This window comes from Salvelinus fontinalis, chromosome 12 (assembly GCF_029448725.1).
Source record: "Salvelinus fontinalis isolate EN_2023a chromosome 12, ASM2944872v1, whole genome shotgun sequence".
In the NCBI taxonomy this organism is placed as follows: domain Eukaryota; kingdom Metazoa; phylum Chordata; class Actinopteri; order Salmoniformes; family Salmonidae; genus Salvelinus; species Salvelinus fontinalis.
In genome coordinates, this window is record NC_074676.1 from 20,461,858 (window position 1) to 20,480,120 (window position 18,263).

Consider the following 18,263-nt stretch of genomic DNA (forward strand, 5'->3'; position numbering starts at 1 on the left):
CAAATCATTCCTCTTCCTAGTTCTGGCTTTGCAAATGGAGTGAGTATATCACTACAGTGTTGTTGTTTTCAGATTTATAATGGTCAAGACTTCCGACTGACTGAACAGGAGAGGTTGCAGACTTTCTCAGCACTTAGCTTCCCATCCTTAATGACATTTTAATATATATATATATGTATATATATATATATATTACTTTGGGCCAGAGGTTCTGCACCACTGTCAAGTTTGTACCCATTGTTCTCAAGACTCTGGCTATCACGTTGAAGTCATTCGAGGGAAACAACTTTTACCACGTAAGAATGGACTAGTCAAATGCAAAAACATATAGGCCTACTGTCACAAAATACCTATTGTCAACTGGATAAAGCTGATTTAGTTTATAGTCCTCTTGCCAAGACACTTTCCAGTGAGTGAGATTGTGTTTGTTTTTTTTGTCCACAAGAGGGCACAGAAGCTCTTTCAGATGGAATGTGGCGATCAGAATAGTACACTGAGCTTTACACACATCGGTCCTTTTGTTTCTCTTAAAGGGGCAATCTGTGATTGGTACATCCATTTTTGGACATATGAATTATTGATATATATATACCCAGTACCTCTTGATGAATATAACTTATACATGCTTAATGAGCTTAGTTTAACTGTTGTACCCCATCAGAACCCAAAATATAAGCCTGTTTTATTTTGTTTTTGGTTTGTAAACAATTTAAATATAAACAAACACTGTATAGCCTCAAAACATGGCTAAAACTATAATTTTGAAATCATGAATGGTCAGTCCTTGTGTCCATAGCTCTATCTATGAATTTGAGTGGTTACATTTCTCTACCCCCATCCCTCAGATGTTTACCAAATCAGTGGCTGGTGGCATCGTTATTGTTCGAACTGCAGATTGCCGCTTTAAGATACAGAATATATAATCTATCAAAAATACACTTTGATATTTTAACTATAGGTTTCGCTGTTGGTCCATTGATTCTGAATAACTGTGATGCATTGAGCCCTGTCTCTAGTTTATTTTCCTCAGTGACGGGGAGTTTTTGTTTTTCAGTTAAAATTATCAAAAAGTATCAGACACAATTCTAAACAAAATAACCCATTGATATTATTATTATTACTAATATTGTCTACAGTTCAATGTTTTTTCTGAAGTGTCAATGTCTAATGAACACACATTTACATGTACCTTTATCCTCTACTTTTCTCCCAGTGTACTGTATATTAATTAATCTGCTATAATGAACAGTATGCCAATAGTAATTGCCACCAGTAGCGAGCTCTCTTGACATCCCCATGGCCTATGTGTGAAATGTGCTTATGCCAATTGACTAGACACAGTGGGAATTTTAATTGCATCAATAGTGCCCATTCATTTGGTCAAGGGGATTGTTTCAACAGGCAATACGATGACATTTATTTTTCACTATAACGTTAGCGGGCTATTATTTAAATTACATGTTTCCATTTTACTGTGTTAATTTAGCTCTTAATACATGGGGAATGTACATATATGAGGCCATTTATGCATGAAATGTAATGCGGTATGGTTTTGTGAACAGGCCTGAATAGGCGCTGGTAATATTGCTGGAAGGTGATACAGGACTGTGGTGCGTCTCGTTAATGTGATCACTGTTCTGTATTCACAGCATTAGTCTTCTTTTCTCCCTCCCTCCTTTGTAATTTAAAAACTAGTAAGAACCCCTATTGTGTCTTTAATTGCAGTAATGGAAATGAATGGTCACTGTCTCTCTCTCTTTCCCCCTATCTCTCTCTCTTTCCCTCTCTTTCTCTCTTTCCCTCTCTCTCTCTGTCTCTCTCTCTCTCTCTCTCTCTCTCTCTCTCTCTCTCTGTGTAAAGGTAGTGTTCTCTAGCCCTCCGGTCCACCTGTATGTGTACCATTGATCCTGTAGTGACTGTGACCCTGACTCAAGCATCCCATCCATCCCCATTAATAGCCCTTTCTCTAGCCTTCATTATCCTCCATTCAACTAACTAACTCTACACAGTTACTGTAATTACAGGCCAAGGCTCCACTGTACTGCTTGTCTTTAAAGGGTAGGTAGCATAAACGTAACCACATGTAACATGGATTTGCATAGTATATGTAACATAGTATATCCATCAAAAGTCCCAATGCGAAGTTACACCTCACTTTTCTATTTTTCTAGTTATTACATAAAACCGAAGAATGCCGAAGTCATGCCGGGAAAATGTTTTTTTGCTGGTTGTGACGTACTATGGAGGACCCGGCAAGCCAGCCTATTCCCTGTAATGTAAACTCTAACAGAAATAACTTCAAGTGTATAACTTCAAATTAAACTAAATCATTAGTACTATTAGTACTAATGCTTTTTCACTTATTAGCACTTATTGCACTGTTTTCAATCAAATTGTCAGCCAACTTACAAGCGAATACTTTCTGAATTTCTTGTTTCAAATCAGCTTGCATGGTTGCTAGCCAACTAGCCTGGTAACGTTAGCCCTACTAGCCTGCTAACATTAGTCCTAACAGCCTGCTAACGTTACTTTCGCACTGCATGAGTCAGCCAGTTGCTTACCACTACATTAGCATAAACCAACATTTTGGAAATACTTAACACCATCTACCCAGTTAAAACAAAATAATGCTACCAGTATATGCAGTTATCTTAGCAAGCCAGCCAGCCAGCTAAACTTTGTTATTTTAGCCTGCTAGCTAGCCTAGCCAGCTAACTAGCCTAGTTGGCCAACTACCACGGTTGACATAGCTACAGTTGAATTCAGAAGTTTACATACACTTAGGTTGCAGTCATTAAAACTAGTTTTTCAACCACTCCACAAATTTCTTGCTAACAAACTATAGTTTTGGCAAGTCTGTTAGGACAGCTATTTGTGCATGAAACAAGTCATTTTTCCAACTGTCACGTTCCTGACCTGTTTTCTGTTGTTTTGTATGTGTGTGATGGTCAGGGCGTGAGTTTTGGGTGGGCAGTCTATGTTTTCCGTTTCTATGTTGGTTTTGGGTTGCCTGGTATGGCTCTTGATTAGAGGCAGGTGATTTGCGTTTTCCTCTAATTGAGAGTCATATTAAGGTAGGTTGTTCTCACTGTTTGTTTGTGGGTGATTGTCTCCTGTGTCCTTGTCGGTGTACCACACGGGACTGTAGCGTTTGTTCGGTTTTTGTGTAGTCTGTTTTCCCTGTCCGTGCGTTCTTCGTGTTTTATGTAAGTACTCTCGTTCAGGTCTGTCTTCTTCGTTTTGTTGTTTTGTAAAATTATCAAGTGTTCTTCGTGTGTTTAGTTTGTCTTGTAAATAAAGTTTCATGATGTATTCACAACCCGCTGCACGTTGGTCAAATCCATGCTACTCCTCTTCTGATGAGGAGAAGGAGGAAGCGTGTTACAGAATCACCCACCAAACCCAGATCAAGCAGCGGGTTAATGGACAGCAACGACAGCGCACGAAGCAGGATTTATGGTCTTGGGATGAGATCATGGAAGGAAAGGGACCATGGGCTAAAGTGGAGGTGAATCACCGCCCATGGGAACAGCGGGAGGCAGCTCGGAGAGCGGAGGAGACCGGAGAGAGGAACCGGCATTATGAGGGGACACGTCTAGCACTGAAGCCCGAAAAGCCCGTGAGTACTACCCAAAAATTTCTTGGGGGGGGGAGGCTAAGAGGTAGTGGGCCAAGAGGTAGTGGGCCGAGGGCAGGTAGGAGACCTGCGCCCACTTCCCAGGCTAACCGTGGAGAGCGGGAGTACGGGCAGACACCGTGTTACGCAGTAGAGCGCACGGTGTCTCCTGTACGTGTACATAGCCCGGTGCGGGTTATTCCACCTCCCCGCACTGGTAGAACTAGTTTGAGCATTGAGCCAAGTGCCATGAAGCCGGCTCTACATATCTGGCCACCAGTACGTCTCCTTGGGCCGGCTTACATGGCACCAGCCTTACGCATGGTGTCCCCGGTTCGCCTACATAGCCCGGTGCGGGTTATTCCACCTCCCAGCACTGGACGGGCTACGGGGAGCATGCAACCAGGTAAGGTTGGGCAGGCTCAGTGCTCAAGGGAGCCAGTACGCCTACACGGTCCGGTATTTCCGGTGCTACCTCCTCGCCCCAGCCCAGTACCACCAGTTCCGGCACCACGCACTAAGCCACCTGTGCACTAAGCCACCTGTGCGTCTCCAGAGCCTTGTTCCTCCTCCACGCACTCTCCCTATGGTGCGTGTCTCCAGCCCAGTGCCTCCAGTTCCGTCACCACGCACTAAGCCATCTGTGCGTCTCCAGAGCCCTGTACGCACTGTTCCTTCTCCCCGCACTCACCCTGAGGTGCGTGCCCTCAGCCCGGTACCTCCAGTTCCGGTACCACGCACCAGGCCTATAGTGCGCTTCGAGAAGTCAGTGTGCCCTGTCCCTGCTCCCCGCACTAGCCTTGAAGTGCGTGCCGTCATCCCGGTACCTCCAGTTCCGGCACCACGCACCAGGCCTACTGTGCGCCTCAGCAGGGCAGAGTCGGCCGTCTGCCCAGCTCCGTCTGAGCCATCTGTCTGCCCAGCGCCGTCTGAGCCATCTGTCTGCCCAGCGCCGTCTGAGCCATCTGTCTGCCCAGCGCCGTCTGAGCCATCTGTCTGCCCAGCGCCGTCTGAGCCATCTGTCTGCCCAGCGCCGTCTGAGCCATCTGTCTGCCCAGCGCCGTCTGAGCCATCTGTCTGCCCAGCGCCGTCTGAGCCATCTGTCTGCCCAGCGCCGTCTGAGCCATCTGTCTGCCCAGCGCCGTCTGAGCCATCTGTCTGCCCAGCGCCTTCTGAGCCATCTGTCTGTCCAGCGCCTTCTGAGCCATCCGTCTGCACAGCGCCTTCTGAGCCATCCGTCTGCCACGAGCCATTAGAGCCGCCCGACTGTCCCGAGCCATTAGAGCCGCCCGTCAGTCAGGAGCCGCTAGAGCCTTCCGTCAGTCAGGAGCTGCCAGAGCCGCCAGCCAGTCAGGAGCCGCTAGAGCCGTCCGTCAGTCAGGAGCTGCCAGAGCCGCCAGCCAGTCAGGAGCTGCCAGAGCCGCTAGCCAGTCAGGAGCTGCCAGAGCCGCCAGCCAGTCAGGAGCTGCCAGAGCCACCAGCCAGTCAGGAGCTGCCAGAGCCGCCAGCCAGTCAGGAGCTGCCAGAGACGCCAGCCAGTCAGGAGCTGTCAGAGCTGCCCTACAGTCATGAGCTGCCAGAGACGCCCGCCAGTCATGAGCTGCCCTACAGTCATGAGCTGCCCTACAGTTATGAGCTGCCCTACAGTCATGAGCTGCCCTAGAGTCATGAGCTGCCCTTCAGTCATGAGCTGCCCTCCAGTCAGGAGCTGCCCTTCAGTCAGGAGCTGCCCTCCAGTCATGAGCTGCCCTCCAGTCATGAGCTGCCCTCCAGTCATGTGCTGCCCTCCAGTCATGAGCTGCCCAACAGTCATGAGCTGCCCAACAGTCATGAGCTGCCCTACAGTCATGAGCTGCCCTACAGTCATGAGCTGCCCTACAGTCATGAGCTGCCCTACAGCCCGGACCTGCCAGAGTCCCTCAGCCCGGACCTGCCAGAGTCCCTCAGCCCGGACCTGCCAGAGTCCCTCAGCCCGGACCTGCCAGAGTCCCTCAGCCCGGACCTGCCAGAGTCCCTCAGCCAGGACCTGCCGCCCCTTATCCCGGTGCTGGCCCGTATCGCGGTGCTGGCCCTTATCCCGGTGCTGCCCCTTCATTTAGGTGGTTTTAGTTGGAGGGTGGTCATTGGGAGGGGAATACAGAAGCGGGGAGTGACTATGGTGGTGTGGGGACAGCGTCCGGAGCCTGAGCCACCACCGTGGTCAGATGCCCACCCAGACCCTCCCCTGGACTTTGTGCTGGTGCGCCCGGCGTTCGCACCTTGAGGGGGGGATTCTGTCACGTTCCTGACCTGTTTTCTGTTGTTTTGTATGTGTGTGATGGTCAGGGCATGAGTTTTGAGTGGGCAGTCTATGTTTTCCGTTTCTATGTTGGTTTTGGGTTGACCATCATTATGTTTGGAGGAAAAAGGTAGAGGCTTGCAAGCCGAAGAACACCATCCCAACCGTGAAGCATGGGGGTGGCAGCATCATGTAGAGAATCAAGAAGGGAAATTGTGGATATATTCAGATAACATCTCAAGACATCAGTCAGAAAGTTAAAGCTTGGTCGCAAATTTATTTTTTATTTTTATTTTTTTATTTTACCGTTATTTTACCAGGTAAGTTGACTGAGAACAGGTTCTCATTTGCAGCAACAACCTGGGGAATAGTTACAGGGGAGAGGAGGGGGATGAATGAGCCAATTGTAAACTGGGGATTATTAGGTGACCATGATGGTTTGAGGGCCAGATTGGGAATTTAGCCAGGACACCGGGGTTAACACCCCTACTCTTACGATAAGTGCCATGGGATCTTTAATGACCTCAGAGAGTCAGGACACCCGTTTTAACGTCCCATCCGAAAGACGGCACCCTACACAGGGCAGTGTCCCCAATCACTGCCCTGGGGCATTGGGATATTTCTTAGACCAGAGGAAAGAGTGCCTCCTACTGGCCCTCCAACACCACTTCCAGCAGCATCTGGTCTCCCATCCAGGGACTGACCAGGACCAACCCTGCTTAGCTTCAGAAGCAAGCCAGCAGTGGTATGCAGGGTGGTATGCTGCTGGCAAATGGGTCTTCAAAATGGACAATGACCCCAAGCATACTTCCAAAGTTGTGGCAAAATGGCTTGACAACAAAGTCAAGGTAATGGAGTGTCCATCACAAAGCCCTGACCTCAATCCTATTGAAAATTTGTGGGCAGAACTGAAAAAGCGTGTGCGAGCAATGAGGCCTACAAGCCTGACTCAGTTACACCAGCTCTGTCAGTAGGAATGGGCCAAAATTCACCCAACTTATTTTGGGAAGCTTGTGGAAGGCTACATGAAACGTTTGACCCAAGTTAAACAATTTAAAGGCAATGCTACCAAATACTAATTGAGTGTATGTAAACTTCTGACCCACTGGGAATGTGATGAAATAAATAAAATCTAAAATAAATCATTCTCTCTAATATCGTTCTGACATTTCACATTCTTAAAATAAAGTTGTGATCCTAACTGACCTAAGACAGGGACTCTTTACTACGATTAAATGTCAGGAATTGTGAAAAACTGAGTTTAAATGTATTTGGCTAAGGTGTATGTAAACTTCCGACTTCAACTGTATGTAGTAAGCCAGAGAATAACACCAACTAGTCTAGCACAGGTAGGAACCCACAGAACACACACAAAAAAGCCAGCAGATATAAGCCATAGAGAGCGGAGACTTACCGATTGACGGCTGAGTTAGCTACCAAAGAAGCGCCAAGGAGAGAGGGGCTTCAGAAGGAGAGGCCATTTCACAGGCCGAGGGAGGGTCAGCTAATCCAATATAGTGAGGTAAATCCAAAATAGATTGATTCCAGAGGCAATAATCAAGAGGCGGCATTGGGCACAGGTAACGAGGGGAAGCATCAACAATAAGACAGAGATTGGAGGAAGGCTCCAGGCAGATGGAAATTATCACAACAGCACAGTTAGTCAGCTACTGTAGCACGCTAGTACTAAGCCAAGGTTGAATAACTCTGGTAGCCTATTTCACAGAGAACAGGCCAAAAAGTTGACCAAACAAATTGGAGGATGAAAAATAAACGAAGAGCAGCCGAGTTACTAAACATTTAGAGCAGGCAGGAAAACATTTTCCACGTTCCTTTTGAGGCAAAGGCAAGCTTGCTGGTGCAGGAGCAGAGCAGCCGAGCAGGATCATGTGGCCCCCACGTGTGGGAAATCTGATTGGTTGTTTACATCACACCTCCTTGTGATTGGTGGATTGAAGCTCACCTCTGCCAACACTCGGTCTGCATGGCTAGTAGCTAACATTAGCCATCTCTAGCTAGCTAATGCAGAGTATATTTTCCATATGACGTTGATAAATAGTGCATTGTGGGTAGTTTAGAAGATCTCTAGAAATAAGTTAATATATATGTAAAACCGCAACAAGAAGGTAACCAGATCGTGACTACAACCAAGTTACTAAGTATTTGACCACATTGTGTTGTTACTTTGGTGAGTAAAAACTCATGCTTCCTTTAAAGGGCTACAGTCACTGGCAGCAGCAAAGGAGAACTAGAGGGTAAACACAAGTATACACACTTTAACCACCTTTTGTTTTGCCTAACAGTTTAACCATCTTTTGTTTTGCCTAACAGTTTAACCATCTTTTGTTTTGCCTAACAGTTTAACCACCTTTTGTTTTGCATAACAGTTTAACCATCTTTTGTTTTGCATAACAGTTTAACCACCTTTTGTTTTGCATAACAGTTTAACCATCTTTTGTTTTGCCTAACAGTTTAACCATCTTTTGTTTTGCATAACAGTTTAACCATCTTTTGTTTTGCCTAACAGTTTAACCACCTTTTGTTTTGCCTAACAGTTTAACCACCTTTTGTTTTGCCTAACAGTTTAACCATCTTTTGTTTTGCTTAACAGTTTAACCATCTTTTGTTTTGCCTAACAGTTTAACCATCTTTTGTTTTGCCTAACAGTTTAACCACCTTTTTGTTTTGCATAACAGTTTAACCATCTTTTGTTTTGCATAACAGTTTAACCATCTTTTGTTTTGCATAACAGTTTAACCATCTTTTGTTTTGCCTAACAGTTTAACCACCTTTTGTTTTGCCTAACAGTTTAACCATCGTTTGTTTTGCATAACAGTTTAACCACCTTTTGTTTTGCCTAACAGTTTAACCACCTTTTGTTTTGCCTAACAGTTTAACCACCTTTTGTTTTGCCTAACAGTTTAACCATCTTTTGTTTTGCCTAACAGTTTAACCACCTTTTTGTTTTGCATAACAGTTTAACCATCTTTTGTTTTGCATAACAGTTTAACCATCTTTTGTTTTGCATAACAGTTTAACCATCTTTTGTTTTGCCTAACAGTTTAACCATCTTTTGTTTTGCTTAACAGTTTAACCATCTTTTGTTTTGCCTAACAGTTTAACCATCTTTTGTTTTGCCTAACAGTTTAACCACCTTTTTGTTTTGCATAACAGTTTAACCATCTTTTGTTTTGCATAACAGTTTAACCACCTTTTGTTTTGCATAACAGTTTAACCACCTTTTGTTTTGCCTAACAGTTTAACCACCTTTTGTTTTGCCTAACAGTTTAACCACCTTTTGTTTTGCATAACAGTTTAACCACCTTTTGTTTTGCCTAACAGTTTAACCACCTTTTGTGGAAAAATCCATTGAAAGTATGGGGAGCGTTACTTTCTTCACTGCAACCGGTGATCAGTTTACCCACCTACAGTGGGGAGAACAAGTATTTGATACACTGCCAATTTTGCAGGTTTTCCTACTTACAAATCATGTAGAGGTCTGTTACTTTTATCATAGGTACACTTCAACTGTGAGAGACGGTATCTAAAACAAAAATCCAGAAAATCACATTGTATGATTTTTAAGTAATTCATTTGCATTTTATTGCATGACATAAGTATTTGATCACCTACCAACCAGTAAGAATTCCGGCTCTCACAGACCTGTTAGTTTTTCTTTAAGAAGCCCTCCTGTTCTCCACTCATTACCTGTATTAACTGCACCTGTTTGAACTCGTTACCTGTATAAAAGACACCTGTCCACACACTCAATCAAACAGACTCCAACCTCTCCACAATGGCCAAGACCAGAGAGCTGTGTAAGGACATCAGGGATAAAATTGTAGACCTACACAAGGGTGGGATGGGCTACAGGACAATAGGCAAGCAGCTTGGTGAGAAGGCAACAACTGTTGGCGCAATTATTAGAAAATGGAAGAAGTTCAAGATGACGGTCAATCACCCTCGGTCTGGGACTCCATGCAAGATCTCACCTCGTGGGGCATCAATGATCATGAGGAAAGTGAGGGATCAGCCCAGAACTACACGGCAGGACCTGGTCAATGACCTGAAGAGAGCTGGGACCACAGTCTCAAAGAAAATCATTAGTAACACACTACGCCGTCATGGATTAAAATCCTGCAGCGCACGCAAGGTCCCCCTGCTCAAGCCAGCGCATGTCCAGGCCCGTCTGGAGTTTGCCAATGACCATCTGGATGATCCAGAGGAGGAATGGGAGACGGTCATGTGGTCTGATGACACAAAAATAGAGCTTTTTGGTCTAAACTCCACTCGCCGTGTTTGGAGGAAGAAGAAGGATGAGTACAACCCCAAGAACACTATCCCAACCATGAAGCATGGAGGTGGAAACATCATTCTTTGGGGATGCTTTTCTGCAAAGGGGACAGGACGACTGCACCGTATTGAAGGGAGGATGGATGGGGCCATGTATCGCGAGATCTTGGCCAACAACCTCCTTCCCTCAGTAAGAGCATTGCAGATGGGTCGTGGCTGGGTCTTCCAGCATGACAACGACCCGAAACACACAGCCAGGGCAACTAAGGAGTGGCTCCATAAGAAGCATCTCAAGGTCCTGGAGTGGCCTAGCCAGTCTCCAGGCCTGAACCCAATAGAAAATCTTTGGAGGGAGCTGAAAGTCCGTATTGCCCAGCGACAGCCCCGAAACCTGAAGGATCTGGAGAAGGTCTGTATGGAGGAGTGGGCCAAAATCCCTGCTGCAGTGTGTGCAAACCTGGTCAAGAACTACAGGAAATGTATGATCTCTGTAATTGCAAACAAAGGTTTCTGTACCAAATATTAAGTCCTGCTTTTCTGATGTATCAAATACTTATGTCATGCAATAAAATGCAAATTAATTACTTAAAAATCATACAATGTGATTTTCTGGATTTTTGTTTTAGATTCCGTCTCTCACAGTTGAAGTGTACCTATGATAAAAATTACAGACCTCTACATGCTTTGTAAGTAGGAAAACCTGCAAAATCGGCAGTGTATCAAATACTTCTTCTCCCCACTGTGTGTGTATATATATATATATATATATATATATATATATATATATATATATATATATATATATATATATATATATATATATTTTACCACTACATCACTGATTGTTAGCATTATTTGTAGCGGTTCTGCATGGTCCAGGGCAAGGTAGTCTCCTCTGTTCAAATTCTGAGAGCCAATCAATATTGTTGTCACCTTTTAAAAAAAACTTTTATTACAAGTTTTATTGATAGTGCTTCATAATACTAAACCTGACAACTGTCAACACTTTGTCCTCTGCATGTTCACACCTGTTAAGGCTATTCTCATCCATACTGAACAATGTGACAGGTTCTGTTTCTATCATATCTTCACTACTGACAATAGAACATGTGAATGAGGCGAAGCATATATTTGTATGGAATATCTACATCCATACATAGTGTTACATGTGTGCGCTAGATACTCTGTAGGGCCTGTGTGTGCTCATGGGAGGAGTGTAGGTCTCTGGGGTGTCATGTTATTAACTTGATAATATGACATATGGTTTAGTAATGGTTAGTTATGGTCCTAGTGACCCTCTCTGTCTCACTACAGCAGGACTACATGCAACCCATCCATATCCATCAGGACGGGCTGCACAAATAAGACTTCTGTAAAAGGATTATTGAATTCTTATTATTTTTTATCAGTTTGATTCATTTATTTCTTATTAAGATGTACGTTTAATTTCTAACGTTTGCTGAACATTTCATTTCACTGGGATAACATAGATTTTTTGTGTGCATGATTTGTGTTTTGATTTCAATTGGACATGAAATGCAAGATTTTATAGAGGACATTTTAGATTGCTGGTTTACAGTTGTGGTACTTTGTCTAAAGTGTCTGAACAAGCTGAGAATTGTATCTAAATAGCTTTCCCCAGTCGCGCGCGCGCGTGTGTGTGCGTGCGTGTGTGTGCGCGCGCGTGCGTGTGTGTGTGTGTGTGTGTGTGTGTGTGTGTGTGTGTGTGAGAGACCTGGGAAAGCCCCCTGTCTCATTCATGCTGTGAATTTCACATGGTGTTGGTAGTGGATCAATGTCACAGTAAGAAGCAGAGGAGAGTTAGAAGGAGGGACAACTAGTGAATAACAAGGTATTAGGGACTGAAAGATGTAGCATATATCTCTATCTCTGAACATCATTCCCTTAGTGTTTTAGGTCTTTAAATGTTATTTGTTATTCATGAAAGAGTGTCATTGTTCAGTGTTTGCGTTGATCCCTGTGTTGTGTGGATTATGAGCTAGGCCTGCTTTCTCCTCTCTCTGGAAGGACATATCACTAAACTGATGCAGCCAGTTGCGGAGCAGAGAGGAGTGAGGCTCAGTGTGCAGATTAAGCCCAATGCCAGGCTTTGTGATGGAGCATTAGATTGAGGCAGATTTGTCAAACATAACTGCCATTAAATTGGCAGCAAAGCCCTGGTATTTACTGCACCACTGCTGTTTGTGAATAAGGAGCCCTTAAAGAGTGGCCCAGCCATGCGTTAAACCCACTGCTTGGTAAGGAGGGGATTCATTATTCATACTGGGATTGACTAGGAGGAAGTAGATGCATAAGAAGATGCTCCTGGAGACGGGGGCATGCAGCGCAAGTTTGTAATGGGTGTGGGTCTGTGTGTGTGTGTATACACTGTATTTGTGCAAACAAGCTTGCGTGTATGTATACATCTTCACTGTGGGACAATCTCTTGTGTAAAGTCCTCTGTCTCCTCCTTGGAGATAACTGGTGTTATTCTAACTGAGGAAATTGAGCTTTACAACAGGCATTTCATGTCCTCTCTGAGGAAGATGTTTATTGGCTTCATAATGAGAACCAGTTATGGTTGGTTAGTCAAATTATTCAACTTTATTAACCTTGGATCAAATTCACAACGCAGACCCAAACTGGTGTAACATGTGAGGGAATTGCGCTGGAGGCCAGGAGGGTTCGATAATGATTACAGCTCTAATATAATTTAACTGGAATGGTTAGAGAGAGGATGGAATACATATATGTGCTTAAAGCCCCTCAGTGGAATCAAATGAAAGGCTACTGGGTTATTGTGTGTAGTCAAGTAGTTTATAGACCCATCGGGTTTACAGTGTGGGGATGATGAGATGAAAGCTACGGGAAGGGGAGGGCGGATTTTGATGACAGTGATGTGTGTGTGTGTAACCTGTTACCGTAGGGACAGGGTTGACCGGTGTTATTGGAGGCCATGATGAAGTCTGTCTGTGTTTGTAAAGGTAAAGTAAAGGCTGAGGTGACCAGTGTGATGGGAGGTCTTGATGAGAGATTGCGGTGGGAGTTATAGGTGGTCACATGGGGAGTGGGGAGGGGTCATGGAGGTGTGTGTGAAAGGCCATGCAATGTGGAGCATGAGGGGAGTGTGTGGGGCAAGGTGGGGGTTAAGAGGGGCCAGGCCAGGGGTAATAGAAGCACTCCAGGCCTCTCAGTTGGAACAACTCACCCCTGGGCTGTAATTACAAACCATACATCCCACTTTTGGGGTGACACCACCTCCCTGGGACTAATGGAAGGGCTGCAGTTGGAATGGAGGAGAATTAGAGCGCTCATAAGAGCAGGTGTGGAGGAGGCACCAATCTGTTTGAGAGGGAGGGAGGGAGAGAATCTGATTTGAGCTCTCTTTGCCCAAATCAACACAACTCATTTTACTTAAATGCTCCTTTGGACGCAGATGTAGAGTTGTTTTTCCATTTGCCAAATAAACAGGTTTACTGGTAATGATCTCATTAGGCTGAGCCAATACACCTGTGTACGGAGGGAATATGGACAAACAGAGCGTTAAATCACACTCATTATTGGGGATATCAGGATGGCCAGGATCCTAATGTACCATGCAGAGCATCCACCCACTGGTTCATAGAGATTTCACACTGGTTATACAATACAGTAGTAATACAGTATTATAATTTTTTATTTATTTTATTTTTACCAGGTAAGTTGACTGAGAACACGTTCTCATTTGCAGCAACGACCTGGGGAATAGTTACAGGGGAGAGGAGGGGGATGAATGAGCCAATTGTAAACTGGGGATTATTAGGTGACCATGATGGTTTTGAGGGCCAGATTGGGAATTTAGCCAGGACACCGGGGTTAACACCCCTACTCTTACGATAAGTGCCATGGGATCTTTAATGACCTCAGAGAGTCAGGACACCCGTTTAACGTCCCATCCGAAAGACAGCACCCTATACAGGACAGTGTCCCCAATCACTGCCCTGGGGCATTGGGATATTTTTTAGACCAGAGGAAAGAGTGCCTCCTACTGGCCCTCCAACACCACTTCCAGCAGCATCTGGTCTCCCATCCAGGGACTGACCAGGACCAACCCTGCTTAGCTTCAGAAGCAAGCCAGCAGTGGTATGCAGGGTGGTATGATGGAGGCTGTGAATCTGAGCAAGTTGCTGTAACTCTCTGGTCCTCATTTGCTGGTAGTCTCGATTATAAGCACTGTTAAGGAAACTTCTCCATTGAGAATGCTTTTTAATCCTGGAGTAGGCTTCATCTGGGTCTGGGTAACCAGCCCGAAAAATGTGCTTTGTGTTTCCCTCTAAACGCTTGCTGAGGAGTATTACATGGCCTCTTTATATCCTTGAGTAGAACACACCTCAGCCTGACCTCCTGTCATGTTCTACAGTCTGGGTGCCACGCTAAATAACCTCCCCTGTTGTTCACCTGACCAGGAACTAATCTCGGCACCAAGGGAAACACAGGCGTGAGGGCGGGAAGCCTCTGTAAACCAACGTCATTCTCGTTATTTCACAATTAATGTCAAGTCCTTGTTATTTGTCATGAAGAAAACACAGCTCCCTCGCCCATGTTGTTGTTGTTGCTGCCAAATTCTAATTTGTACTCCATTATGGAAAACACTGGTGTCGATTAATTTCACTTTCATGCTTGGTACACACAACAAGTGAGTGTGAGGTGGCGTTGTTTACCCAGCTGCCAGTGTTCTTGTTCAATTTAGACAGGATGGAATAATCGTTGTTTAAGCTGTAGCATGCATGCCTGCCTGTCGTCCTGTTCTGATTGCTGTTTATAATTTGTAAGTTTATGTCCAACCTTGGGTTTGTTGCTTTCCGGTTCTTTGTTTAACGTAAATCAGATATTGTTTGAGAAACTTTCACATATTATGTAATAATTCTCACATTGTATTTTAACTGCAGGGGGGGTGGAGGAGAGAAATAGATAGAGTACACTTGGTATGTAAGTATGCCTGTTCAAATACATTTTCAAAAGTGTTTATCTACTATTTTTATCCAAACGTCAGAGTGCAACTCTTCCACTTCTTTCATGTAGTTATTATTGTGAGGGGACCATTAGCACAGGCAGCGCTCTCTCTCTCTTACTCCTAGTAAGGTGTCATATAATTTAATTCCATGCTTCAGTTGTCAGAGAGCCCCTCCAATCCCACTCCAATTTACAGTTTTAATAGATATTACTATTTAACACTCCACTCACAATTAGGCCTCCTAGGTCTCCACTTAATGAAAATCAGATTAAGACCTAATCTAATTACCGGTTGGTTTTAATCCACGCTGGCTGTGATACTGGCTGTCTGCCGTGCCTCCTCTCTGCTCCTCTCCGCCACAACCACTTAGTGTGCACAAACCTGCCCTATCGGTCTGTCACTCACCACTCTACGTGTGTGTGTGTGTCTGTTTCTGTTTATTAAAGATGTGTAAATGAGTGGATACTGAACGGTTTATTGCACGCTGTTAATATCGACTTCTTAACAAGAAATAAATATATGATTGAAGGAAAAGTTAATCTTGTAAATGAATTCTACCTCTGGGTTGAAATGACCCATTTAGACTGGAAACTTGGAAAATAACTTCCGTCTCTATCTTGTTTTTTTTGTTAGTTTTATCGTGACTACATGAGTTGGATAAATCCAGTTCCTATCAGAACAACTTTTCATGTCAAAAATGTTCTTATCAGTCAGTCTTTGAAGTGCTAGAATATCACACCAAGGTTTGATATGGAACTTCTTCTCAAGTCATTTGAATGGTTCTGATTTTCTAGTGGTCTTCTCTATAACTTCCGTTGTTAACCATATCATCAACATCATTGTTATTATTGCTAGTATAATTGATACCACATTACCACTCCAACCAATATGAATCTCCATGTTTCTCTCAGTACAGTCAGATGATAGTGATACCTTCTGAGATGGCTTGTGGTTGGTTTCCTATAACTGTATCGGGGACTAGCGGGTGAAGCCCCGAACCACATTAATTCAATCAGTGTCATCACTTCACAGAGACATGATTAACTTTCCCCAGTCGACCCTTTGGCTCCCTCCTCAGTGATATAAATTATATGCAACATAGATATGGATTCTAACCCATCTTTTACCCCTTCACAGTCAACTGCCCTGAGTATCTCCACATTATCTCCCAAAATAACTCATCTTTAACGCATTACTCTGTCTCCCTCCTCTCCCTGTCTCACTCTTTTCTACTTCCACCCTCTCTATGTTGCTCCCTCCCTCCCTCCCTCCCTCCCTCCCTCCCTCCCTCCCTCCCTCCCTCCCTCCCTCCCTCCCTCCCTCCCTCTGTGTGTAGGTTTTGAGACAGCCAAGTCGTTTGCCCTCCAAGGGGCCCATGTGATCCTGTAGAAACGTCTCCAAGGCCAGCAAGGCTGTCAGCCTCATACAGCTGCTGGAGCTTTATTAACCTACACATACAGTACACACTGCTGGAGCTTTATTAACCTACACATACAGTACACACTGCTGGAGCTTTATTAACCTACACATACAGTACACACTGCTGGAGCTTTATTAACCTACACATACAGTACACACTGCTGGAGCTTTATTAACCTACACATACAGTACACACTGCTGGAGCTTTATTAACCTACACATACACACTGCTGGAGCTTTATTAACCTACACATACAGTACACACTGCTGGAGCTTTATTAACCTACACATACAGTACACACTGCTGGAGCTTTATTAACCTACACATACACACTGCTGGAGCTTTATTAACCTGCACATACACACTGCTGGAGCTTTATTAACCTGCACATACAGTACACACTGCTGGAGCTTTATTAACCTACACATACAGTACACACTGCTGGAGCTTTATTAACCTACACATACAGTACACACTGCTGGAGCTTTATTAACCTACACATACACACTGCTGGAGCTTTATTAACCTACACATACAGTACACACTGCTGGAGCTTTATTAACCTGCACATACAGTACACACTGCTTGAGCTTTAGTAACCTACACATACAGTACACACTGCTGGAGCTTTATTAACCTACACATACAGAACACACTGCTGGAGCTTTATTAACCTACACATACAGTACACACTGCTGGAGCTTTATTAACCTACACATACAGTACACACTGCTGGAGCTTTATTAACCTACACATACAGTACACACTGCTGGAGCTTTATTAACCTACACATACAGTACACACTGCTGGAGCTTTATTAACCTACACATACAGAACACACTGCTGGAGCTTTATTAACCTACACATACAGAACACACTGCTGGAGCTTTATTAACCTACACATACAGTACACACTGCTGGAGCTTTATTAACCTACACATACACACTGCTGGAGCTTTATTAACCTACACATACAGAACACACTGCTGGAGCTTTATTAACCTACACATACAGTACACACTGCTGGAGCTTTATTAACCTACACATACAGTACACACTGCTGGAGCTTTATTAACCTACACATACAGTACACACTGCTGGAGCTTTATTAACCTACACATACAGTACACACTGCTGGAGCTTTATTAACCTACACATACAATACACACTGCTGGAGCTTTATTAACCTACACATACAGTACACACTGCTGGAGCTTTATTAACCTACACATACAGTACACACTGCTGGAGCTTTATTAACCTACACATACAGTACACACTGCTGGAGCTTTATTAACCTACACATACAGTACACACTGCTGGAGCTTTAGTAACCTACACATACAGTACACACTGCTGGAGCTTTATTAACCTACACATACAGTACACACTGCTGGAGCTTTATTAACCTACACATACAGTACACACTGCTGGAGCTTTATTAACCTACACATACACACTGCTGGAGCTTTATTAACCTACACATACAGTACACACTGCTGGAGCTTTATTAACCTGCACATACACACTGCTGGAGCTTTATTAACCTACACATACAGTACACACTGCTGGAGCTTTATTAACCTACACATACACACTGCTGGAGCTTTATTAACCTACACATACAGTACACACTGCTGGAGCTTTATTAACCTACACATAC

General features: G+C 44.2%; 1 pseudogene; it reads left to right on the forward strand.

Moving 5' to 3' along the window:
• The window catches only part of LOC129866960 (WW domain-containing oxidoreductase-like), a 320,558-nt pseudogene that overhangs the window by 16,213 nt on the left and 286,082 nt on the right, over positions 1-18,263 (forward strand).